The sequence below is a fragment of the Aethalodelphis obliquidens genome, unplaced genomic scaffold, assembly GCF_003676395.1.
Source record: "Aethalodelphis obliquidens isolate GAN/ISIS:26980383/991018 unplaced genomic scaffold, ASM367639v1 scaffold14, whole genome shotgun sequence".
Taxonomy (NCBI): Eukaryota; Metazoa; Chordata; class Mammalia; order Artiodactyla; family Delphinidae; genus Aethalodelphis; species Aethalodelphis obliquidens.
The window spans coordinates 2,344,325-2,371,432 of NW_020837958.1; the positions used below are offsets into that span (position 1 = coordinate 2,344,325).

General features: G+C 48.9%; 1 protein-coding gene across 1 annotated transcript in view; it reads right to left on the bottom strand.

Annotated features, from left to right (window-relative positions):
• The window catches only part of PTPRJ (protein tyrosine phosphatase receptor type J), a 168,357-nt gene that overhangs the window by 120,764 nt on the left and 20,485 nt on the right, over positions 1-27,108 (bottom strand). The gene's annotated exons all lie outside the window — the stretch shown is intronic.

Here is a 27,108-nt window from a genome sequence, read left to right on the forward strand (position 1 = left end):
ACCAAGACAACACTGAAGAGACCCCTTATAAGATAAGCCCCCAGCTCTGCAACGCCGCATCCAGCAGCCCTGTGTCTCTCACAAAGAGGAACTCAGGGTAACAGGGCTATCAGATTCTGAATTATTCAAAGAGATAGTATCTTTATTGATTTAATAAACAAATCCAATTTGGCCTTCATGTAAATGCAAACTATCTGAAAAAGAAAACCCTCTCTCCATCTCTTTCTCTCTCTCCTCTCTCTCTCTCTCTCTCTCTCTCCCTTTACACTCAGGAGTTTGGCAACTGGCAACATCTCGGGGCCTAAGCCCCTAAAATCCTCTTTCAAATATTGTCACAATATTGTCACAATATCCCTGAGCCTCAGTGGTGATGTCTTTCAGCTTTAAATTCAGAAAGTGCCTTGATGTGACATGCCCAGAAGCCATAGTCTACTGACTTCTCATCTGAGAAACAGAGCCCCAGCTTCTTCACTTTTGTGATGGGGTCAGTAATAATACTACATTCATGGGTACAACGAGGGTAACAATAAACTATACAAAACACCTGGAATGCACACAGTAGGCATTTGATAATCAGTAGTGTGTATTCTCATTATCACGCAAATCTGGGAAAGCTCAAGGAACACGAAATGCTCAAATTTCCCACCTCCCTGCATTTTCACAGGCAATAAACTCATGTGACTAATCCTCCACTCAACGGTTACTGAGCTCCGAGTATGTGCCAGGTACAGAGATGAAGAAGGCAAGATGTGAATGGTCTAGTTGAGGGAGAAACAGAAATGAAACAGAGCCCAGTGAGCTGAGTGACGCCACAGGGCAGACCAGGGATGGATCTGATTGGGCATAGATTTCCGGGAGCTGCCAACAGGAATCAGCCAGGTGGAGAAGAGTGACATGTTCAGAAGGTGCAGCCAGCCGGAAAGCCTTAGAGAAGAGAGAGAAAACCACATACACGCAGGAGCAACCTTGAATACACCCTGGCTGGAGCAAACTTACAGGAAAAACATAAAAGAAGCTGGAAAGGTGGGCAGCCAACAGGCCAATCACCCTGAGGGCACCAGGGGGTGCAAAGAAGGACTTTTAGCTGTTCTGTATTTTGGAAACACTCTCCGGCTGGTGGTAGCAGTGTGGAAAATAATTTGTGGAGGCTACAAAAACGTAATGATGAACAAAACATATGGAATCACCATCAAAGCTGTATACATAAGGAGACTATTCAAATTTCAGCTCTGGGGAAAGAATGTTTTTTATTCCTTGTAAATGTTTACACCTCACTAGGTGCGTGCACACACACACGCGCAGGCACGCACACACGCACATGCATACATACAGCATCTCGGGGGGCTGGTGATAGTTCCTGGTGCTGGGTTGTTTAGCAAGGCCTGTGCTATCTGGGAACTTCCAGAAGAAGCAACACCTACCTGCAGTTTGTATCCAAAGAGAGCAAATCTGAGAACTTGGAAAGGCTCAAAGACAGGAGGTATCAGTGATGCCAAGAAAGGGCAAACGGCAAATCAGGGGAGACACATAACTATTAATGACAAACTTAACACTGGGAGCCCTTTAGCCTCCCTTCAGCCAGTTTCTCAATCAAGCTCCGAAAATCAGAGAGGTGAGGGGAAAAGGAGAATTAAGAAAACTGGATAAATTAGCCACATTTAACTCCACAGATACCATGCCCAGGAGAGAAGAAGAAATGGTCTTATTCACAAAGAGAAAGAGGACAGAGAAGGGGAGGGAGGGTTCCAGGAGAAATTCAATAAAACAATAAATGCCACAGTATTTGCTGCATCTGGAGAAAGGCAATACAGTTATGTGGGGTAAGGCCTCTGGAGACAGACCCGAGTTTCATTCCCAGCACTGCCATTTACTATATGACCTTGCCTGAGTCCATTTTTCAACCTCTCTGGGCCACAATTTTTGACATTGCCTGATTAACAAACCCTAACTCACTGGGTAGACAGAAGGATTATAGAGATAATGTGCATAAAGCAGTTAGCACCTAGTACGTGCTCAAAAAACCGAAGCCTATTATCAGTAGTCTTAGAGACGAAACCTTCATGTAACTGATCAGAAAAAAATCAGAAGTAAAGCTGTGCTCCCCAGCAATTCTGAACGGAGGAGAAGGCAGATTCTGTGTCTCATACAGTGATGTGCTTTTTGAGGTCAGCATAGAAATTGCTGTGGGCACGTGCCACAACTAAGGAGCTGGAGAGCTGCAACTAAGGAGCCGGAGAACCGCAACTAACGAGTCTGCCTGCCGCAACTAAGGAGCCCACATGCTGCAACTAAGGAGCCCGCCTGCCACAACTAAGACCTGGCGCAACCAAATAAATAAATATTTTTTTTTTAAAAAAAGGAATTGCTGTGGGGACATCTCCAATGTCACCACTGTTGTCAGGCCCTCCCTCCATGGAAACATTAACTGACACTACGAACATCCGTTCAGCAGGCATTTACTGAGCACTTACTACGTGCAAGGCAATATGACAGTCCATACTGTAGCCATGACAGAAAGACCGGTCTTACCTTCAAGGCAATGAATCAATCAAAGAGACATGGACACAAATAAGTGTAAGACCAGATAGGAAATCATGCCATACAGCAGGTACAGAGAACAGCTGCAAGGATGCAGGAGGCCCAGAGGTGAATTGTACGGAGAATGTATAAGGATAAAGCAAAAAAAGGAGGATCTGAACCGAGTCTTGCAAAGGGGGTTGAACTTGACCATGTGGAAATAGGGTTGAACTTGGCCATGCGGAGATAAGAGGAAGGGCACTGCAGAGACAATGGTGTATGCAGACCCACAGAAGCCAGAAAGGACAGGAAACGAAAAGGCAACAGCAGGTACGGGGGCTGAAAAGCTAGGACTCTGGACTTTAACCCTTAGCTCAGCATCGTTCCAGATGCTGCTTCTGCCACAGGATATCAACAGGTGTCCTGGGGGACAAAGTGGCTTCCACAGAGTGAAACAGGCTTCCCGACTGCAGTGTGCCCGAGCCTCCAAGAGTCTGAAGGGCTTCGGGAATCTCTTTAGAGCGGAGCTTTTCCCCAGCCTGTTTGACCAAAGGTCCCTTCCCCACGCCCCACCCGTATTCTCTCCAGGTTCTGAGGGAATGCACAGTGTGGGAAAGACAGTTGTTTCAGTCCGGGCTGTGCTTCAGAAAGCCTATTTTATATATTATAAATATAGAAAATATGTTACTACACTGACTGAAAAAATTGAGAACTGATGTTTCCAAACAGGAACGGCAGGGCACTCAGCAGGGGGTCTGCATTGGGAGGATTAAATCACACCCAATACGGTCACCAAACTATCCTCTACTCTTTCAACTGCCGTTTGTTAACGAAGTGCTATTCTTTCACGTGTGCTGTCTGCACACGCTGTGCAGGACAGGACCCGGTACTGCTCCAGAGAACGGTTCACCACCGTCAAACTGAAAAGACAGGAGGAAGAAAAAAGAACTCCGGAGCTCGCTCCCTCTGGACCGTCCAGGTGAGAAGTGGGTCACTCAGGGAGAGCAGTATGTGCCTGGCTCCTCTGGGCAGGCTCTGGAGTTCTGGCAGGTAAAAGACAGGAGAACTAAAATCAGCAGAAGGGACACTGGATCTGGAGGCAGACAGATCTGGGTTTAAATGCTTTCTCTACTTTTAAGTTCATAGTCTCAGTACACTCATTTCTAGGAACAGGTCCTAGGCTAGTTGCCAATATAGTGTGACTTACAACAGCAAAAGAAAGAAAAAAAAGATGCACCCTAAACATCCAAAAGTGGTGAAGTGGTGGGAGTTCCCTGGCAGTCCAGTGGTTAGGACTCGGTGCTTTCACTGCCATGGGCCTGGGTTCGGGCCCTCGTCAGGGAACGAAGATCCCACAAGCAGCGCAGCCAAAACAAAAACAAACAAACAACAAAAAGTGGTGAAGTGGTTAAATAAGTCATGATACGTACATATGATAGAGTAGGAGGCCAGGGCTTCCCTGGTGGCGCAGTGGTTGAGAGTCCGCCTGCCAATGCAGGGGACACGGGTTCGTGCCCCAGTCCGGGAAGATCCCACGTGCCGCGGAGCGGCTGGGCCCGTGAGCCATGGCCACTGAGCCTGCGCGTCCGGAGCCTGTGCTCGGCAACGGGAGAGGCCACAACAGTGAGAGGCCCACGTACCGCAAAAAAAAAAAAAAAAAGTAGGAGGCCACTGCTACAAACCACTTTTCAAAGATTTTTTTTTTATAACCATTATATTCACAGCCCATGTAACACATTAAAGGGAGCGGGGGAATGTGGCTTCAGAAGCAATGCGAGCAATATGAAATTTATAGACAAAAGGAACGCGCGAGAGGAATGCAGGAAGTTTACAATCAGGAACCACTCAAGAAGAGCGAAGCTCTGCAGTTCAAGCACGCAGAGAGAAGTGGATGGCAGGAAACCCGAGAGGGCCTGCCTCAGCCCGCAGACGGATTCCCTCGCAGGTTGCATCAGGAATGCCAAGAAGGGGCAGAACAGAGATAGAGGCTTCTATCTGTTTCAGCCGAGATGTAGGTCAGTGTGTCATTTCTTCAGAGGTGAGTCGGGATCAGAGCAGCCGGTAATTCAAAGGCAGAAGAGCCGAGAGCTAAACCCTCTCTGGAGGGTCCCTCGGGCCCCTAAGACTTCCATCATTTTTACCCAGCAAGTGACTAAGAAGGCACTGTGAAGCAGATCATTTCTCCCCCTCTCCGACTGTCCTATAAATTGGTCCTGTGTTTCCCAGCACCAGAAGGGGTAGTAACTCACGCAGAGCAAAATGCCAGTAAGTACAAATTTAGAACATGGGTTAAACAATACTCTGATCAAACCTCCAGCAACAACCCTGGAGAGACAGAGGGGGGAGGAAGCAAGAGCCCAGCTCTCCCTACAACTTAATTCTATGCTCTAATTCAGAGCAGTATAATTAACCCCGAGTTTCACTGCTAACACTGAACTTTCTCAGCCTGATGAGAATATCATTTAGAATCCTGCAATCGCCAATAATAGCAATATGACACAATGGTGCCTATTGAGGCCCTAATCAGGGCGCACAGTCATTTACATAGAACATTTTCTGTGACTCTCTGTAATACAATGCCACAAAGACTCAATTGAGACACAAGTCTCCCTTTCCCATAAACGAAAAAAGAAAAAAGGAAAGAAAGAAACCACAATTTCCTTTACAGGACAGCACAGATGGTCCCCACCTTTCCCGAGGGCTCTCCAGGCCCAGGCAGTTCACTAGACACTGCTCATCATGACGCTGACCAGAAACGAGATGCTTGCGCGTTACTGGCTGTGTGTGTTGGCCTAATCTCATCACACAGGAAAAGGAGATCTGTGGCGCTTTAGGAAAACCCTGAGCTTAATAAAACAGAGCAAGGGATGTGGAGGAACCCGGCTGGATTAACAGCTTTCAAATCCCAGCTCCGACTTCCCCGGCCTCCCCGGGTGGCTCACGTGGCCTTGGATTCAGGCCTGGAGAAACACAGGCCACCGTCCCGTCCTGTGGCCCAACCGGTGCCATGGGCCACAGAGTGAGTCTGAAAGGAGGTGACCGGGTGCCATTAGTCACCAGCGAAGGAGTGTCGTGTGCACAGTGCAGGACAGCCATTGTACTGAGAAAACAGCAGGATTCGGAAGCCAGACAGACCAGAGTTGGCATCCTGGCGCCATTCCTTAGACTTTGAGCAGTTATTTACCTGCTCGGAGCCTTTGTTTCCTCCTCTGAAAAACGGGCTTTGAAGACTGGGCAGGGACGGAGAGTCCTACTCAGCATCTGAAATACACGACACGGTGCACAGCGTAAAAAGAGCAACGATTATGGGTATGGCCATCGTCATTATTCTCGAGTAAAGATTTGTGGAAAAACCAATAGGCCTTGGAGCATAATGTTTAAAAGCCTGGCGCCAGAGCCAGGCTCCCTTGATTCAAATCCTAGCTCTACCACTTCCTGGTTGGGTGACCTTACTTAACCTCTGTATCTATTTCCTCATCTGGTAAAATAAGCAAACTAATGGCACCTACCTCCCAGGGCTGATATGTGGATTAAATGAGTTAATATACGCACAGCATTTACACAGTACATACATAGGTACCAGGCACTAGTCTAAGGATTTGTTACATAAATAAATATAAGATGAATCAATAGGGATCTGGGGAAAGGGGTGTCCTTTAAGGCAACAGCAGCAGTTACTAATATCTATAGTATACCTTCATATTCATACCCACTAAGTTATTTAAGGCTTTCATTGAAATCAAAAAAAAAAAATCCTATGATGTGAAATCGGGGCCTAAGTTCTAAGGATGGCCTGGGAGGGAATCTTCCTTTCTTGAAGGTTTCCTTTAAGAAAGAAGGAAAAACAAACAAACAAAAAAGACCCTGGTTAATGGGAAGCACGGAATGAATGACCATTTGTTCCTTTTCTAGCTCAAGTCTTTGCCTGTACAGCCAAGTTCTTCCCAGCAGATCACATCCTTCTCACGTGCCATCTTGTGGGAATGGCCAACAGGAAGATCCAAGCCAGTGTCTAGCACCAGGACAGGCTGGGCTGAAGGAGAGGAAAAGGGAGTCTTGGGCCAAGTCTGTATGTTACTTTCTGACCAAGGCGAAGGGCTCCACTTGGCGACTGTTAACAGTGTCAGCACTTCAGAGTGCAGACTAAGAAGTCCTCCCAAGTCCCTGCTCCATACATGCCCCACTTTGCCTTGGAGAGAAGCCTCGTAGTAAGTAAAGCATTTGTTGCTACTCAGCTGGCTAGTACGGGTCCAATGCTCTGTTTCTGCTGACCAACCCGGGCAGGGCCACCATCAGTGGTACCACCCACCAAACAGCTATCGAGGCCAGACCTCAAGGACAGACTCCCCAGTGACTATCTTCTCCTCTGTACTTGTCTCATCATTCTGAGGGATTTCCACACCAGATTGGGAGCAACACAGGGACTGGTCCTCGGTCACTCTGCCCAGATGCAAATCCAAGGCCAATGAGGTGGACAGGCACATGTATCTCTTGAACACCCACCAAGACTGGATGCGTGCACCCCCTGGCCAGCACGACCGATCCAACATGACGGTGATCTCATCCAGTCCCACAGCATCGCATAGCTGATGCCTCTCAAATTTATCATTCCAGCCTCAATGTCTGCTCTGGACTCCAGGCGCCTGTTACCAACACCTTGCTCAACACCTCCACATAAAAGCGTCTCAAGTCTAAAACCCACACCCCCTGCCCAGTTCATTCCACTCCCCGCAGAGCTGCCTCCTTGCCATTCCACAAACGAGCCAATCGGTCTTACCTCAGGGCATTTGCACTTGCTGTTCCCTATGCCCCTTTGGGGAGGCTTTCCCTGACCACCATATGTAAATTAGCACCCGCCCCCCCCATCACCCTATTTTACTTCTCTTCGCAGTCTGAAGTCTACCTGTCTTCCCCAGCAGAGGTAAGCTCCGTGAGGGAGGCGGCATGGTTTGTTTCGGGTATGTCAATATCCCCAGCACATACACAGGGTTTGGCACAGAGCAGGCAGTGACTAAATTGTGTGTGAATGAATGAATGAATCCTTTAATTGGTTAATTAATTAGAAGCCAAGGTAGACAAAGAGAGGGTCAAAAAACAAAATCGTTATCTGGGGCTTAACTTAAAGTTTTTAAGATGCACTTGAAGGCCGGCCAAGGAGTCCCGTGGAGGCCCTCAGCAGCCAGAGGTAGGCTGGGCTGCTCAGCTTCCCTTTTCTCCCTTCTCCCCTCTACATTTTATTTTATAATGTTTTGAAACTGATGGCACATGAAAGTCCAGAGCTGAGGGATGAGAATGTCACCCAAAAAAAAGGAACCAAGTCGGGGGAACATCCGGCGGGGCCAGGAAGAGGCGCTGAGGGACTGAGTCGCCCTCTGCCACCTGGCCTGCTCTGGCCAGCTGGACGCGGCAACGGTCACTCCCTGAGCCTTGACCAAGCGCCAAGCACCTAGCTGCACGCTCATCCTCATGACAACCCTACGATACAGTCACAGGGATGCTGCCTCTAATGTGGGGCTAGGTTCTAATGTCACCAGGGAGTGGGGGCAGGACCGGGCCTAAGCATAATAACCCTTGAAATGTACCAACCTAGGCATTTGCTGGAGAAGGACACACTGTCCCCTGAGTTCCAGCACTGGACAGGTGACGTAATGGGCTCGCGGCTTGCATGTAGGAGCCACGCTGTATGAAAAGTATGCCTTGTAATCCCTAGAACCACACTCACAAGGCAGGATAACTACACTGTGAGAGGCACCAGGACACCAACAAGGAAGATCAGATGCGTGTTTCCAATCCCGCATGCCCTGCAGGCCAAGTATGGACACACAGCTGGTAAAGAGCAGAGTCTGACCCCGTCCCACCGGCATGTTGTGCCAGACTCAGGCTGGACCTCTTCTATGTTGTCCTTGACCCCACGGCACCTTCCACACTGTGGATGCTTCCCATGCGCCCGCTGGAAGCGCTTCAGCCTAGCAGAGGATTAACCATCTGCATCACGCTTTCGAATCTACTAGGGCTTCTGCAGGCTTCGGCAGCTCCACAAGGTGTTGGGACTTCTCGTCTCACCGATGGGAAGAGCTCAGAGAGGTCAGAGACTTGACTGTTCGGAGAGGTAAGAGGAGGTGCAGAGTTGACCCAGGTCTTCTGACACCAGGGCCCGGGCTCTTTCCACAGCTCAACACATTTACCTTCCGTCCCTGTGTTGTGACTTTACCTTTGGCCCTCCTACTTTTACAGGCTCCCTGCAACCTCATCCCACCATTTACAAAGTGGAAGAGTCAGCTTGGAGTCTGCGCCCCTAGACTCTAATAGGCGATGGTCACTGTGCAAAACAATTAGGCGGTTCTTTGCTTAAGTAGGAAGGAGGTCAGTTCACAGAGTTCTGCAATTATTAAAGTCCTTGAAAACACTGCTTACTGCCCACATCCATAACCTCCAGTCTCCTCCTCCTCAGTAAAGGACCCTTTTTTTTTTTTTTTTTTTGCAGTATGCGGGCCTCTCACTGTTGTGGCCTCTCCCGTTGCGGAGCACAGGCTCCGATGCGCAGGCTCAGCAGCCATGGCTCATGGACCTAGCCGCTCCGCGGCATGTGGGATCTTCCCAGACCGGGGCACGAACCCGTGTCCCCCGCATCGGCAGGCGGACTCTCAACCACTGCGCCACCAGGGAAGCCCAAAGGACCCTTATTTTTAACTTCACGTATTGCACTGGGGACTAAAAGGCTACACTTCCCAGCCTCCCTGACAGCTTAACTGTGTGTATGCGACCAAGTCACAACCAGTGAGACGTAAGCAGAAATGTTCCGTGGGGCTTCCAGAAAAGAGCTGAGAGAGAGCTGATTCAGCAGAGAAGGTGCCTCCTTTGAGGGCTGTGCCTTTCTTCCTTCTGCTCAGGCACAAGAGCTGGAGTTCCAGGAACACCCTGGGCTGTGAGATGACCTGAGGATGGACACCTGGGTCCCAGATGACACCATGGGGCTCTAAGGGCCCCGAACTGCTACCTCCAACTTATTTTTATGTGAGACACAAAACTTTACATCACTGAAGCATCTTTTAAATTACTGTGAAGCTGGAGGTTTTCGGGGGTTTGGATTTTGTTGTAGGCAGCTAAAGCGGATCCTAACGAATACGACCTCAAAGCAAAACGAAAACACCAACAAAACCCTGCCCCCATCTTTATTCCCAACCAGCTCCATAAAAAGCAGAACATCTGTCTAGATAAAAATCCAACATTCCTACAAATTAAGCTGTTTTACATTTGAACGTCCAGAACTTCTTACACTATCATCTCTATCACTGGCTCCGAAGGGCAGACAATGAAGATTCTATGTCCTTTTCTAATTGAAAGAACAATTTCCTCCAGTCTTACTGAGAGGCACTCATCAGAGGTCTTCATGAGTCTAGGGGATGAAAGGGTAGGGAAAGCAATTTTAAGCCCCCACATGGGAAGAAGGACAGAACAGGACTTCAAGTTGAAAACAGTCCTGCTCGTCTTTAATAGTTTTATTCTTTCTCTTATACAGCTAAACATGTATGTTTATCAAGGACAAACTGTGTAGTAATTACAAATGGGACTGCCGAAGAAATCCTCAACACACAAAAAAGAAAAAAAAAAATCTGTGTGCTTAGGATTCGGGGGATTTCATATCACCTCATTTAATCCACGCTAAAGAATAAATAATACAATGAGCTAGGTTTTAATATTATCCCATAACATATATGGAAATTGTGCTTGGAGAGGTTAGAGGATTTGTCTGAGGTCACATAACTAGTCAGACAGTTTTCTTATTCAAATAATTGGGAGAGGAAGAGAGGAAAGGGCAAAGAATAATTTTCCTTCTTTATATCTTTCTGTATAATCTGAATTTTATACAACTAGGTACATGCATTCTTTTACTTTTAGCCTTTTAAAAAAGTTATTTTTCATGGCTCTGGAAAGGGAAAAGTAATTGGACCAATCTGCATGCGGTCACAAGGGCTAAACAACGCACACAGGTGTGAGGCTCACCGGACCCAAGAAGACCAGCCCACACCCCCGAGGCAGGGGGAGCGATGTCCAATGAGGCTGGACGTGTCCACTGTGCTCACTGCAGCACCTGCAGCTCTCAGCACATGGCCTGGCACACACACAGCAAGCCCACCTCCAGGGTACTGCTCAAAGCCTGCAGGGACAAACCTGTGTCATACAGCACTACAACATGGTATGAAATCATACATTCATCACTGCAAACCTTTTTTGCTTTAGATTCACTTCCAAACTACCCTTCAGTTGCAGGAGTTCTAACTTGTAGCATTAACTTCCCTCTCCACTATGGGTCCAAGCGAAAAGTCAAGAATGGGAGGGCTAGTGGCTGAATCACATTCACAGATGTCGGGTTCATCCTCATTATGTTTTGAAACAAATCTAGGTTTAACAATTAAGAGATGTCATATTAAAAGCCCAGATTTCTAGTTTTTCACGAAGAACTGGGTGATGTGGAAACAGCAGGTCCACTTTCTTGGGCTGAGGAGAGAGGACAGACGGCAAAAAGGGGGCATGGAGGGATTCCCCAAGCTGCTCCCGGCATCACCGCTGCTGAGGCCAGCGCCCATCTTCAAGCCTATTTCTCCACCATCAGAGGAACATTTCTTGGTGTCCATGCCTCTATCAAAAGCACAAAATGGAAAGATAAGCCAAGAAGACCTTGTGTTTCCAGAAACGTGAGAGAGCATATGACTTAGCAGCAGGGAAGACCTCTGCTCTCTGTCTAAAACACAAGCCAAGCACAACTGTGAAGAAGGACTATTAACTTACGATGCTTTTTCTTTCAGCTGGGGAGCCCCTCTCATTTCCACTCACTGCCTGGACCCTGCATGCATGGGAGCTTGGAACCTAGGAGCTCTCTGAGGAGGAGCTTCGGGGAAGAAAAAGTAACAAACCTGACAATACTGCAGGCAGTCCCTGCGCTGAAGTCCAAAAAGACCATTAGACGGCACCACACCCTCTGTCCAGCCACCTGCCCCCTTTTCCACGCCCCCTATAGACCTGAAGCAGCTTCTTCGTGAGGATCAGCTCTCCATACCCCAACAAGAAGTGTCTAATTCAGTAAAGCCCTGTTGGCTGTGGTCCTGAGCCAGACGCCAGGGGGACAGAGTGATGAGTAAGACTGGAGCCATCCCACAAAGACTTTATCATCTACCACGGCAGACAGACCACTGAACAGCTGCGAGCCATGGACAGGGTAGAGATGGCGGGAAAGCGCCGCGGAAGCTGAGAGAAACACGCAATGTATTCCAACTTTACAAAGTGGGGAGGGCAGCGGACTTCAGGGAGCAGAGCCTTTTGAAGGATGAGTGGGAAGTAGGGTTCCCATAAACTGGAGGGACAAGCGTTCCAGGAAGAGGGAACAGCATGAGTAAAACCAGGAGGGAAGGGCTTCCCTGGTGGCGCAGTGGTTGGGGGTCCGCCTGCCGATGCAGGGGACACGGGTTCGTGCCCCGGTCCGGGAAGATCCCACATGCCACGGAGCAGCTGGGCCCGTGAGCCGTGGCCGCTGAGCCTGCGCATCCGGAGCCTGTGCTCCGCAACGGGAGAGGCCACAGCAGTGAGAGGCCCGTGTACCACCAAAAAAAAAAAAAAAAAAAAAAAAAAAAACCAGGAGGGAAGAAACCATGGGCACAGACTGAGACTGCTGCAGCCTAGGAAGTCTGGAGGGAACCAGGGAGATAAAACTGGTGTGTAAGAAAGTTGAGGCCACACTCTGGGGCGGAGGCACCGTTTACAGTTACACTGCACAAGGAAGGCCTTGAATGCCAAACTGGAAAATTCAGACTTACATTACGGGAGGCAGGGAGGTGCCCTTGAAGGCGTGGGGGAGGGGAGGGGACCAGGAACAGAAGGTTTTCTGGTGGGTGAAGAACTCGGCTTTTGTCGTCAATGTCTCCTTGATGCCAACTCTGGGCATCTGCTCCGCCCGCCCTGCGTGCACGCATGTCCGTTTCCGTGGCAATCCTGGTACGCGACCATCTGCACAGTGACTAACACCCGCCTAAACTGACCCTATGGCGTGTGTGTATCCCCTGGTGACCTCTGGCATTCTCCAGCCTCGCCTTCGCTCAGAGGCCAGCAGGCACGATCCTGCAGCTGAACTTGTGGCCAACATTTGAGGATTAGGAGACATCACATTAAAAAATCTAAATTCTTCTAGGACGATGCTTCTACACGGCGACAAAGAAGCCGACTGGCAGCTGCCCCCTTTAGGCAGAGCACGCAGTCACCGGTTTTCCATACCGTCACCTCTTCTGAATCTCCAAGACTGAGGCTGTCCACTGTCCACTTACCTTTTACCAGGCCACCTACCACATGCCCAAAGGCCTCTGAGTTTGCAGACACATTTATGCTAGATTTATGGGCCTAGCAGATTCCTGATCCCTCCAGCCCCAGGTACTAATCCCTCCTCCAGAGCCCACAGCTGACCCACAAGACCCACACCTCCCTCCTTCTCATACTCTCAGGCCCTGGCAGATGGCACTGCTGAAAGAAATCGAAAAGCCCCTCGAGAGAGCTAGGCAACAAGCTTCAAAGAAATTCAATATACCTTTATTTTCCCCTTCTATTACCAACTCAACTCTTCCCGATTACCCACTGTGTGTCAGGCCTTCTAAGCAGTGCTCAAGAAATACGGCTGAATAAGATCGGATCCCTGCCTTTGCCAGGTCTGGGGAACCTGGAAAAACTCCAGATGGACCTGGCTTAGATGCCACTCAGAATGAATGAAATAACAACACAGCTCAGGCGTGAAACACAGCAATCCATGTACATTCTACAAGCAAACGTTCAACACTCACTAGCTAGTAAATAAGGCAGCAGGCACAGCCTTTCAGAACAGGGGATGTTTGGTCCCCAATACTTATTCTCATCAGAAACTGGGCAAGGAAATTTACTCTGCTGCTTTGATCTTAGATACAGAGTGAGAGAGAGAAAAGGTTGGTCATGGCAGCAAAACAGAAAAGAAATGTCAGTATGATTCCTGTCTTCAGTAAGGAAACAGCCTAGTTAAGGATCAAAACACCGAACCCTACAGATTAACCACGTCGCTAATATGGAAGGAATGTGAACACGGGCTGGGGTCCAGGTGGGAGGCCTGCTGGATGAGGTGTGCCAGGGCTGGGTTTTGAAAGATTTTTTAATTGAAGAAGTAGCCTAGGGGGGCACAAATAATCTGAATTCTGTTTGATTAATCATCAGAACCTCCCTCTGAAAAAAAATGTTGGATCCACGATATTATTGAAGAAATAATAGGAAACGTTAAATCCCACTTGAGTAAGAATGAAGTTCAAAACCCCATGGAAAACTCTGGTTCAAGAAAGCCACGGGGGCTTCCCTGGTGGCGCAGTGGTTGAGAGTCCGCCTGCCGATGCAGGGGACGCGGGTTCGTGCCCCGGTCCGGGAGGATCCCACGTGCCGCGGAGCAGCTGGGCCCGTGAGCCATGGCCGCTGAGCCTGCGCGTCCGGAGCCTGTGCTCCGCAACGGGAGAGGCCACAACAGTGAGAGACCCGCGTACCGAAGAAAAAAAAAAAAGAAAAAGAAAGTCACGGATTTAGCCTGTGAATGGGTTTTCCACTTGGCAAGACAACCCCTCATCACTGAGTGATAATACAAAGGAATGAATGGACATTCGCATCAGGGAAATTCCTAGTGATTATTAGAATGGAAAGGAAAGAAAAGAGGGAGGAGGAAGCAAGAGTACTAACAACCGGCAGGCACCCTCCGCTTTAAATTCCGGCAAAGGCAACAGCTGTTTTGTTCAAGTTGGGATGACCTCCAGCAAGAATTAGTAAAAGCTATAACAAAAGTGAATTTCTACACTCTTAAAAGTCATTTTTCTTGGTTGTCTTGCTCTTAATTTCTCCTCCAAACAATGGTCACGTTATAACATGCAGCCATTTGTACCTGCCAAATAAGTAAATCAGCCCAGACCACTGGGACAAAAATGATGACAGCATTTCCCCGCTGCTCTATATTTAGTCCCGTCTTGTGCCACGTGACCTCAGGCCGTCAAACCCCTCTCCCCAGGCTCCATTACAGCCATCAGGCCCACCTCTACCAACTTCCCTTTGGCTAGCCCTCTCCCCCTGCATCTTCCCCCAGGAAGGGTCCTTGGGTTCAGCCACTTCCATACTTCTTTCTCTCTCTTTCTCTCTCTCTCTCTCTCTCTCTCTCACGCGCGCGCGCACACACACACACACACACACACACGCAAATGAACCCTTTCTTTGCCATGAACCAAAATCCATAAATGAAAGGAACCCAAGCTGCTCCAGCTGAAGCAGGACGGAGGTCTACAAGCCTCTGTCACTCAGTCTTGAGGCTGCCCCTACCTCTACCCCTTACCACAGAGTCCCAGAAAAGCACTATTGAAGCCAAACGTCTTCATCTTACAGGTGCAAAGTCAGAACCCCAGAGAGGAAAAGTGCCAGGCCCAAGGACACGCACGCAGTCTGTTAGAAATCAGGCCGGAAGCCAGGTTTCTCGACTCACCCGACCAGCGCTCTTTCCACCGCCCACACTGCATCTTAATTCCTATAACCAACGCTCACACAAAATCAACCACGTGCCCAGCATTTGTCTAAGGCCCTCTCCACAGGTTAACATATTTAATCGCCACGACAGTCTTAGGACGTAGGTTCTCTTCTCCCCATTTCACAGAGTAGGAAACTGAGACCCAGAGGGATTAAGGAACTTGGCCAAGGTCACAGAGCTGGTGAGTGGCAGAGCGAGGGGTTTGAGCCCAGGCAGCCCCACTCCAGAACCATGGTTCTTAAGCCGTTTGCCAGAAGGAATCACTTGTTGCCTTTAGGCAGAAAAGGGAATACTGTGTTATTAGCCATCTGACAAATAGACCCAGAGTTTTCCTTAAAAAGCAAAAGACCCACAAGAATGAAAAATTAAAACAACAGCAACGACGCTGGAGACGGCAGTGGAAACCTGAATGTGCCAGACCCCCCTCAAAGGCTTCGGTCGGCTTTCTGGCTTTCTCTTTCAGGGTGCTGCCTGCGTGGGGTCGGGGTGGGGCGGTGTGATCCCATATGAACGTACACAGTAGCCCAAAGTCTTCGGTCTGCTCGCAATGCATTTGTCCTTTGCACACACACACCATGGCTTCTTTCCTACCCCTGATGCCCCAAACCCTGGGGCTTCTGTACAAAACTCACCCTCCTGTGAAGGGTTCGGGGCAGCCTACCCTTCTACCACAGAAACGTAAAACGCTCCGCCCTTTCTTTAAAAAATAAAAAACCATCAGTGGCTAGCCTGCCCTTTGGGGATCTTTCTCTGTATCTGCGGATATTTCTTCACCCAACTCTGGCATGTGCCCTTCAAAATCAAGTCAGATAATACAGAGGTGAACTGTCTAAACCCCCTGCTTCTTCACTGCTTCACGCACTTGCCCACAGCCTGTTCGTAGCTCATGGGCGCATCCGCACCTATGGTACCTCCAGAAGCTCCAAGCTAACGGCTGGCAACGGCAGAACCAACACACAGCTTGATTTTCAGAGGGTTTTGAAACCTCTGCTTGCTCAGCTGCTGACCCATCTCGGGCACCTGGGCTGTGCCGGCTGCAGTCACCAAGCGTTTGCTCTGCACCCGGACTGCACCAAGCCCAGTTATAAGACCTCCAAACGTGCGCTTAGTGGGGGACAGACGTGGACAAGGTTCTCACGACCCAGGGAACTCCAGATGTCCTAAGAAGGAAAGGGGACCACACCAAATGAAGGGTTGGGAGAGACAAGAGACATTCCCACAGCAGCAAGGAACAAAGAGCATCTTTACTTTCTGTGCTAACGCCCTCCAACACCGCCACCAAAAATTAGGGTATTTCATGCCGCCAGCCAAGGTGACTGCCTCAAATCCGGCCACTTTCTACATTTGCATAATGGGTCCTGACATCTGGCTACCATTTTACGGTCACCAAATCAGACACAAGGTGGAAACCTCCCCACAAAGCAATATTTATTGTCTTTGGATCATCATTGGCTAAAACCTCCTGAAATTTCACCAATCTCAGCTCTGTAAAACAGAAAAAGATGCCACTATAAATCACAATCGAACCAGGATCTCAGGACAAGCCCATACTTTGTATTTTCTAATTTTCAGATAAATATGGGAACAGTACAGAAACGGGGTGATCTCAGAAACTGTGCCATTTTTACACCCACATGACAGAACCCAACCATTTATCTCACTTTAGTCTACTTACCTCAAATACACAGTTCCCTTTAACAAAAAAATATCCCTCTTTTAAACAATATGGGATATGAAGCAAAAAGAACAGGGCACCAAAACAAATTCTTTCCTACAAAATTTATGCTTCCTTTTCTGTCAGCGGTTACACACATAACTACCACCCAGGTCTGCTGCTATGTACACAACACAGGCTATGAATTTTAAAGAACTGCATCAATCTCTCATCTGTGTGCAGTGTGATGGCGCATGCTTGGGTGCTGATTTTTAAAAGCAAATCAACCTTTCTCAAATAATCTATTAAGGTAAAGAATTAGGAAGGAAAAGCTGACAGCATTCAACATCATTGCGGGGGGGGGGACCCTAAATGCTCCTACGTGTCAGGGTGATGCCTTGGGAGCGGGAACACACTGTTGGTACCCTGGCAAGATGTCCATCACAACATTTTTTCCACCCCCTTCACCTGGGTCAGCAAATTTTACTTTCACACTTGGGCAAATGAGTTTGCTCAATGGTCAGCGTAGGGAGTCGGGCCCCTTCCTGAAGGCTCCCAGGCCCACTCAACACTATTTACTCCTCTTAGGCTCAGAAAAAAGAAGTGGATGTTGGTTTTGGCTGGGGGGGAGGGGGGCCCTCAAAAAAAAGAATGTTTCATTTCTGATATATTTAATATTTTTGCAAATCTTTAATTTAGCTTTTAAAAAATTTCAAGGAGCTCATTTCACAACAGACAGCTACCAGATACCTACAAATATGTACGATCTTCTCTGAGTCCAAAGATGTTTCTCCAAAGTAACAATCCTTAGGGTCACTACCTTAAGTCAGAATCAGTTAACATGAGAGTGCCAAGTCCCCCCTGGTTTTCAAGTTTCTTTGCTGTGGTCCCTGATTTTTGCTTTCAGGGGGGATTTTTTTAAGGGGCAGGATTCTACGCTGGTGAAGCAAGAGGTCTCAAGTCCAAACAGGCTTGCCCCCGTGCACCTGCCCAGCGGGGTCAGGCAGAAGAGGGTGAACCAGGAAGGATGCTTCCTTTCCACTGAGAGTCCTTCTCCACTGCTCTTGTCAAGGTCAAGTGCCCGCCTCACCCCTGCCACCTCCACGTTCCTGAACAGAGGTCGTCCCAAAGTCAGGAGAAGAACAGGGAGATTGGGAGATGGGGAACCGACGGCCTGACCCCAAAGGCCTGCTGGGATGGGGCCTCCCCTCCCCCACCCCACCCCCTCCCTGCCAGGAAGCTGGAAGAGGGGGTAACTCGACTCCGGTGAGACAGAGAAAAGGAAGGCCTCGGCTTTATTCTCGAAGGTATCTAGCCATCCCCCTAGGGCAGCTTCCAGCTGCCATTCGCATGCATGAAGACTGTGGTCAATTTGTACCTGGGAGAGAACAAAGCAGGAAATAAAAAGGCTGTCTGTCACTTACTCAAAGCCGGAGCTCATCAAGCTTAACGAAAGGGAGCCCAGTCTCCCCACTTCAGAAGGTGGGATTTGCTCTCCAGCCCCTCCCCTCACTGGCCCTTACAAAAGGATCTTGTTCCCACTTAACCTGTTTCTCCTGTGCCCGTTTCTAGTCTCCAAGGGGACTGCGTTTGTATTTTTAATTAGCTGCTTTTCACATAACTTTTGAAAGTTTTGTTATTACTCGTACATGGGAAGAAAAATAGATCTAAACAATGAAAAGAGAATTCTCCCTCCCACCTCAGATCCCTGGGACCCCACTGCCTCATCCCAGGGGCTTCACTTCTAAGATTCCTCCCAATGCTCCCAAGGCAGGCCCAGGGCTTCGTGCCACTCACAGCGCCCCCCAGCCACATCCCTGGTGTGTGCAATTCATGCCTGGCACTTTGCTAGGACTTTGCAAAATGGATTCTCGACAAAACGTTTGAACAAAGAATCTGCAGACTGGGGGTGATCGAGCCATCTCAGCGAGGAGGATGATTTTAAGAGACAGAGGGGCCATTACAATTAATTTACATCTACTCTCCATGTCATTCACATATCACTAACATTTTTAGAGCAAGGCACAAGCATCCATGCGTCCCCTATTTCATTTAACACCATGAGGCACATTTTTATCTCCCCATCTTACAGGTGAGAAGCATGAAGCTCAGAGACGAGCTCGGTTGCCCAGGGCTGTTACCCAGCTGAGTCCCAGGTTCCACTGCCCCTCCAGGGACCACCCACACCAACTTCCTACCCCAGGTGGTCCTTACTGCCCCTACGACACTGATGTGCATTAATACCACTACCCAAAAAGGTCTCAGGCTTCTGCCTTTTGCTATGATAGTGGTAATAGTAAGTTCAGCTGTAGGGCTGGCTGCCTGGGTTCAAATTTTGGCTCTTCCACTTAAGATCTCTGGGGCCTTGAGCAAATTACTTAATCTTTTTTAAGCAAATTACTTAATATTTTCCACCTGCAAAAAGGGGCTATCGTCGTCCCCACTCGTCCGTATGCTTTGTGCATTCATTAAGAAAATGTATGTAAAGTTTACCAAAGTGATGGGTACAGGAGTCAGCGTTCCTATGATGTTCGTCTAGCACCATGCAGACAGGGCACTGCAAACGGGCACAGTACATGACACCAGACAAGTGCTTCCACGCTCACCTGCTTCATCTTCCCACGACAATCCAGTGAGGCTGGCAGGGCAGGAATTAGGGGACCCATTTTACAGATGAGGCTTCTGAGGCTCAGAGTTGTGGCCATGTGATCCAAATCCCCAATACTAAGCTCTTCCCCGCTCCCAAGCTGCCTTCTCTACAGAGTTGCCATGAGGATAATGAAGGAGACGTAGCTGCAAAGAGCATTACAGTGCTCATCTGTCTGTCCAAGGCGGGTCTGCCCCGCTGGGAATCCTCAGAACCACAAGCAGGAAGGGAAGGCTGAGCAGCCCTCACCAAGGAGGATCCACAGCTCAAACCACGCGTGTGACATGCAGGTCAATTCAAGCCACTCAAGGCCTCCAGTTCTGCCAGCCCAGCTTCCTTTGAAACCCACAAAACGGTGGCTGCAAAGGCAAACAGAGCTGCCTCTCGGTGGGTCCTCATCCAGAGAGGTACGCCACGTGGTGGACAAAGGTGGAGCCGCCTCCCTGCAAGCCAGCTGGAGGGTCTTACACAAGTCACCTTACCAGTATTTTTAAAATTCAGTTATACTCAGCCCCATCTGCCAGGTACTTCACAGTGGATTAGAATAATACAAACAACACAAAAGAATAAAATAAACGGCCAAGGGAATCGGGATAAGAGAAAAGTAAACGTAAGGCAAATAATAAAGCCAGGGGTAAGACCAGCACGTAGAAAAATATACCACATGGTCAGTTCCTTTCTGCAGAAGTGTCAAGACGGGTCACACACCTAGCTCTCAGGTGCTTAGTAACCAAAGCCAAAGGGAAACACGATCAGCCACGAGATTCTCAGCGCCCAGAAAAAGAAAACAAACCAGTTGTTCTGGAGATGCACATCTTTCCCCGTCTGATTCAGAGCCTCAGAAAAGTTTCTCCATCAGACCTTCGTAAAGGGTCACAATGGTATAGCAAAAGATTCCCCACCACAGACCCTAATGTCCCTGCCAGGCAGTTCCTTACTTCCCCAGCTCCTCTTGCGATTCAAAGGCATAATCCAAAAAGGACAATTCAGCCGAAATGGGGAGGTCACTTTACCCCTGGCCTCAGTTACCTAATCTATAAAATGATCCCTCTAGCCGACCAGACTGTTGTGAGGGTTAAACGGGATAACAGGTGATAGCTCACGTGCCCGACACGCAGCAGGTCCTCTGTAAAGGTCAGTTCCTAGCTTCTACAAGAAGGTAAGTTCCTCCAGGGTAGGCTCTTGGGCGGAACTGGTCATTGATTTATCCCAAGCATCTAGAATGGCCCCTGGTACATAGTAATTACTCAACAAATCTTTGTTGAATTAACCTTCTGCGGCAGTTTCCTGAAAACACTAGTCTCGTGAGATATTTCTAAAAATAGAGATAAACAGATACGAGGTAAAACAAAAATCTGGGAAAAATAAGGGTTTTATATTCGCCTCCCTGTCAGTGTCATAAGCACATGGAACGTTCTTAGAAGTCTTGCAAGAAAGACATCTGTTTGATTTTGTTTAGCCCAGAGTTCTCTAAACTTGCTTGGCCACAAACCCCCTCTTTTTCCCCCATAGAATGGGAAAGTGACCCACATGTGTTCTCGTGACCCTAGGGGACTCTAACTGATCCTAAGAAGGAAAGGGGGCCACCCCAGAGATCAGAGGTGGTCCCATGATAGCCGAGGAACGAAGAGCACCCCCACTCTCCAAGCCAACCCCTTCTACCACCACCACCTATGCACTTTGGAACACGTGGCATTTTTTTTTAAATCAAATGGATCCTTCGGACCTAACCAGCTCCCTCTGTCTGGACACATGGACACTCTGGCTGCCCCTGAACATTCCAGAACCCACTTGTTCAGCAAGACCAACTCCCAGTCTCCTGGCTCAGGGTCACCTGCCTGCAGAGAAACACCCAAGTCAAAGCAAAGCACAGAGTCTGGGTCGGGGAAAAGGTCCTTACCACCCCCAGGGAGCTTTCTTGGAAGAGGGTACAGGAGGCAGGAGGACCTGGGTATGTGTCCATCCAGGAGTCCCTGGGTGGCAGGCCACAGGGTGCATCACATGTTTCTGTTTAGCTCACTAAGCTGAGAGGCCGCCTGGCAACAGGTACCCCTGGCTGACGCTCTAGCCGCCCGCCCCCGCAGGTGCCATCCCCCAGCTCCCAGAGAGCCAGGCGGGCAGAAGGCCAGGCCATCCGAATGACCAGCACCCCCTCCCCCATGCAAACCACGGCTCTCTCAGGCACCCACAGGGCTTGCCAGACAGGAAATGATTAACGAGTGTTTACTGAGCCCTTCCGGGCAGCAGAGGGTTGCTCCCAGCCTCGGATACGCCCCGGCAGGTTCTGGCACCCATTCACTCATTCGTGAAACAGTTGTTAAGTGTCTGCCTAGTACTGAGCACCAAGCACCGGCCCAGGCTTCTACGTGAACCCTGGCCTTGCCCTCAGACCCCTCTGTGCTGCCGGACTGCCTTGGCCTGCCGTCCACCTACACAGCCACGAGATTCACGTTCCTCCTACTTCTAGGCACCTAGTCCGTGTGTTTGAAAGAAATTAAAATGGCCTGTAGGTGACCGTGGGCCCAACTGTTGTTTAGCATCACTTGTCATCCACCTTCTGCCCCCTGGGGCTTGACATCTTGAATGCAACCCTGAACTACATTCTCAGCAGCCCTGTGTGCCGGGGACTGGAAGGTGGCTGGGACCCGTGAGTCCTCTGCTCCCAAAGCCCCAACAAGGTGTCTCTCCAACCCCACCTCCCCCAACTGCCCATGTTGTTCTTGCCGCCCGGAAGGTCCTCCCTGACGGCTGCATCTGCTGTTACAGCAGCAGAGCGGTGGCTCCTCCTTTCCTGCACTAGATCACGAGGTCCTTGACTGCAGGGACATCACCCTCCATTCTCGTTCTCCTGGGACTCAGCACAGGCCTTGGCACAGAGCAGCTTCAGGGGACCATGCTGAACAAAGAGGAGTGGAAATCAACACCGTGCTTGGTAGACTTTCCAACAGAGCCTCATAGATGCCAACCTTGAAAACACCACCTTGAGGCTGTGGCTAATTCAATTAGCACCACTTAGAGCGAGGAGGCGACTCCAAACAAGCTGATTTGCAAGGCTGTTGCTAGCAAAGCATTCACAAAAGGAGATAAGAGGGGAAACTGGGGCAATGGCCAGCAATGGCCAGCACGGCACTCACCCCAGTAACGCCCACTTCAACGCTCCCCACCCCACGTCCCCAAGCTGCTGCAGACCTGGACTCATGTGACCCCCAAGAAACCACCTAAACACAAGCGAGGGAAACTGCCACAGCTCTCAGTCACTTCCACAGAGTGAACCCAAGTCTTCCTGACTGTACTTTTCAGTGCTCTCCCCTGAAGCAGATATATTTTTTAAAACTGAAAATCGGTTGATTACTACCTTCCCACGTAGAGGAAAGAAGTGTAGGCTTTCGCACTCTCTCAGATTCAAGTTCAAATCCCGGCTTTGCCACTCCCTCCCCTTGGGATCTTGGCAAGTCACTAGACCTCTCTGAGTCTCAGTTTCCACCTCCGTAAAATAAGACACTCCACCACGGCCTTGGGACTGTTGTGGGGGTTAAATGAAATAGAGTGAGAGAAGGTGCCTAGCAAAGTGTCTGGCCCCAGTCTGGGCTTAATAGATGCTCAGCGCTTCCCCTTCCCTGGTAATTCTTCAGAATTGAGCCCAAACAAAGGCAATAAACACAGTGGACAGAGCCCCACTCTGGACCCCACCGCCCAGGTTCTAATCCTGACTCCACCCTCCCAGCTGTGTGACCTCAGAAGAGGTACCTGACCTCTCTGTGCCTCATCTGCAAAAGGAGGGTAACAATACCCCGACCCATGGAGGGCTCTCGTGAGAATGAAAGTACTGAGAACTCGGCTTGACACAGAAGCACTCAATATGCATATTAGCTACTCTTACTAACTCCAAGTTAGACTTATTGCTCCTCATAGGGTACAAAAGATTTTCGCTTACATTATCTCCCTGGATCCTCCCAACTCCTCCTGGGGGCAGGTGAGGTGGGGATGAGTTACTGGGAGAACTATGCCCAGCCTATAGCAGTGAGGCTGTCATCTGGCCCTAATGGTGTTTTGTTTGGTTAATTTGAGTCAATATTTTTTAAAAGCAGGTGTTTCAACATTTAAAACTATTTTCAGCTTTTCTTGGGGAAAAAAAAAAAAAAGGAATCAGAGTAACTGACAACTCTGGTTTCCCTAGGGTTAGAATCCCAGCTCCAACACTGACCAGTTGTGTGGTCTTTGGGCAAGTTACTTGACCCATCCGTGTCTCAGATTCCTCAATTCTCAAATGAGGATTAAAAATTGGAGATACCTCGGATTTCCCTGGCGGTCCAGTGGTTAAGACTCTGTGCTTCCACTGGAGGTGGCGTAGGTTTGATTGGTAAGGATTAAGTGAGGTGGTATTTATTTATTTATTTTAACGTTTTATTTTATATCGGAGCATAGTTGATTAACAATGTTGTGTTAGTTTCAGGTGTACAGCAAAGTGATTCGGTTATACATACACATGTATCTATTCTTTTTCAAATTCTTTTCCCATTTAGGTTGTTACATAATATTTAGCAGAGTTCCCTGTGCTATACAGTAGTAGGTCCTTGTTGCTTATGCATTTTAAATATAGCAGGTGCTGTTTATAAAGCACAAAATACAGCACCTGAATGGACAGTGGTGATAAGCTCACAACACTGTGAGTGCACACAATGCCACTGAACTATACACTTAAAAATGGCTAAAATGTACAAAACAAAAAAGTTTTAAAAAATGTTTTTAATTTTTAAAACTGGCTAAAATGCTAAATTTTGTTATATATATTTTACTACAATTTAAAAAAACAACACACTGTCTGACACATTTTAATATGTTATTTAAAAGTGGGGAGGCACTCGCCTTCAAACAGGACATCTTCTCTGAGTTGACCATAGTCCCCACTACTCCCTACTGCCTCATTAACACCACTCACATTCTGAGCTGCACCCCTGCCATAAGAGCTAGATGAGAATACTGTGTGTAAAGGCACTTGGAACACTCTGGTAAGCATTGTTTTCTTTCCTTAAGTCACTCCACTCAAGATAGATGATCTAGTAAGTGGTAAGACCAGACACAGAACCCAGGCTACCTTCGCCCCCAAGTCCAGCTCTTGTCTCACCATCAGCACGTTGCTGGCAGCCTCAGTACATACACGACCACCACACAGGCTCGGTCTTGATGGGTCTCTCTTATGAAGAAGCGCACACAGCCCCAATCTACAAAAGGTAGCAAAACTGATCAAGTCCGATAGATTAAATGTCTTACAAAGTGTGCTGATGCCCGTGTGACACTGAACGCTAAAAGGCAGGCTGTGCCTATGTCAATCTCTGGTGTGCCCAGCGGGTCTGGTCCCTGAACAGGCGGTAGTGACCGCCACTGCCCTCTGCCCTGCCTGCCTCCTAGAATGAGGCTTCTGCCTTGATCACCAAGCCCCACTTCTTACTTAAAGGCCCAATTCAAGTCCCACCTCTTCAATTCATTTGACAAACACTGACTGCGCACCTCCTGGATACCTGGCCCTGTGACATGGTGCCCTGGGGGAACCCAGTCTACTTAGGCAGACAAAGACACAAGGATGTCTTTCAGGATGTGTGCAGACCTGGTGGAAAGGGCATGGCACATTGGAGGAAACTGCAAGAAACGTGAGCCCACACAGTGTGTAGGTCCAGGATCCAGAAGGTACTGGGAGCTCTGATGGGCTTGAAGCAGCAGATAATTCGGTCTGGTCTGATCTCTCAACCACAGCGCAATGACTCAAGGTCCAAGGCCAGGCAAGCCCCATCTCTGAAGGCCCAGATAGCTCATTGAATTCTTACAACAACCCACAGGCAAGGTACTTCTACCAAATTACAGATGGGAAGCTAAGACTGGAAGGTCCAGTGACTTGCCCAAGGGCACGCAGCAATTATGGGACTTGGCCTAGGGCTGCCTAACCTGCTCTTCTTTAAACACCACACTATAGTGCACTCCTGTATCCCTGCAAAACATGTTTTTGAGTTGGAAGTCTAGTTGAATGTTTTACCGAACTGGGTTTCCACTTTACCTTATTTTGTAGCCCACATCTTTAAACGTCTTGCGTTAGGAACATCTTCCTGTGTCATTAAGCATTCTTTCAAAGCATTTGTGATGACTGCGTAGTAGTCCACGGTTTCCGCAATTCCCCCACTGCTTAACATTTCGGTTGTTTCCAACCCATGGCTTCTTGTTTTTAACAGACCAGCCCACACAAAGTTCATCTCACTGTGTTCTCACAGGGGGGAACTCTGCACCCCAGATACCACCCATTGTGTGACTTATCTCGGATGAGGATGAGTAAGACAGTGACTTTCAACGTTATATCAGCAAGTTTTATTCTAAAAGGAACACTACTCTTTTTCTTCCCCAACTCACCTCCCAAACTCAGCCTCCCAGTTTGGGTTACTCTATTAGATATAAATGCAATAAATGGGGGTAGCAGGCGAGGACCATCTGTCAGCCAACACCTTCAGGATCCAAGCATGCTCAACCTCCCCTCGGGTGGCCAAACACTGCAGAGATGCCAGACTCCAGCAGACACTTTAAACGCTTCCCAGAAAAGAATGCATTTCCCCTCAGCAGATTACCAAGCACACCACAGAATTCAACCCCAGAAAACCAATTCCACGTCCACTGGAGAAACGGGTCAAAGATAGGTATGTTCCCTGAATGCCTTGTATGCTCACGATTGGGAACGTTACTGTCCGGAAGAACAGGGTAGTGGAGCCAGGAAGCTAGGCTCACACTATGACTAGCTGTGTGGTCTTGGGCAAGTGGCTTCCCTTCTCTGGACCTCAGTTTCAGTATCTGCAAAGGGCAAGGTTTGGATTAGGTGATCCTTAAGGTCCCTTCCTGCTCCAAAGGGCCTGGGCCTGACCAATTATATAAATGAAGAGTGACTGGACTTCATGATGCGAACTGATAAGTACAGCCCCGGACCGACAGCAGTTGCCTGGAGGCAAGAGGGCAGAAACACACAGAGGAAGGATCACAGACCTAGGCCCCCTATGTCCTCATAGGTCAGGATAAAAGGGAACACATTAGGGCTTCCCTGGTGGCGCAGTGGTTGAGAGTCCGCCTGCCGACGCAGGGGACGCGGGTTCGTGCCCCGGTCCAGGAAGATCCCACATGCCGCGGAGCGGCTGGGCCCGTGAGCCGTGGCCGCTGAGTCTGCACGTCCAGAGCCTGCACGTCCAGGCCACAGCAGTGAGAGGCCCGCATACCGCAAAAAAAAAAGAGAGAACACATTAGATCACTCTCTGATAGGGGCAGGATTCTGACTTAGTCTAAGAAAAAATCACCTAACTTGCATCCCCTAAGCCTAGCTTCTCATAGTAAGACACGTGTGCTCATCACACTTAAAAAACATTAAGTGCCTGATTCATAACAACCCAGCAAAATACTGCAGTCAGAACAAGAGCAAGTCATTGCGATGCCAGCACCAAAGGGGAGGTTTCTGTCTTTATTTTCTAAATGGCAACGACAGGCTTTTCACAAAACCCAGGCCAGCTGCAAGTCACTGATAAAGGGGACAGCCAGCTCTACCACTGGAGCAGAGAGACAGGCCCAGATAGGAGAGGCCACCCGAGTGACCTCTAGGACCCAGGAAAGCCTCGCTGGCTTTCAGGTGACGTCCAGGCAGAACGAGGAAGGGATGTGCTGGAGGCAGCTGCCCATGCCGAGGGCAGGTCAGCACCAGACTCTTCCGGG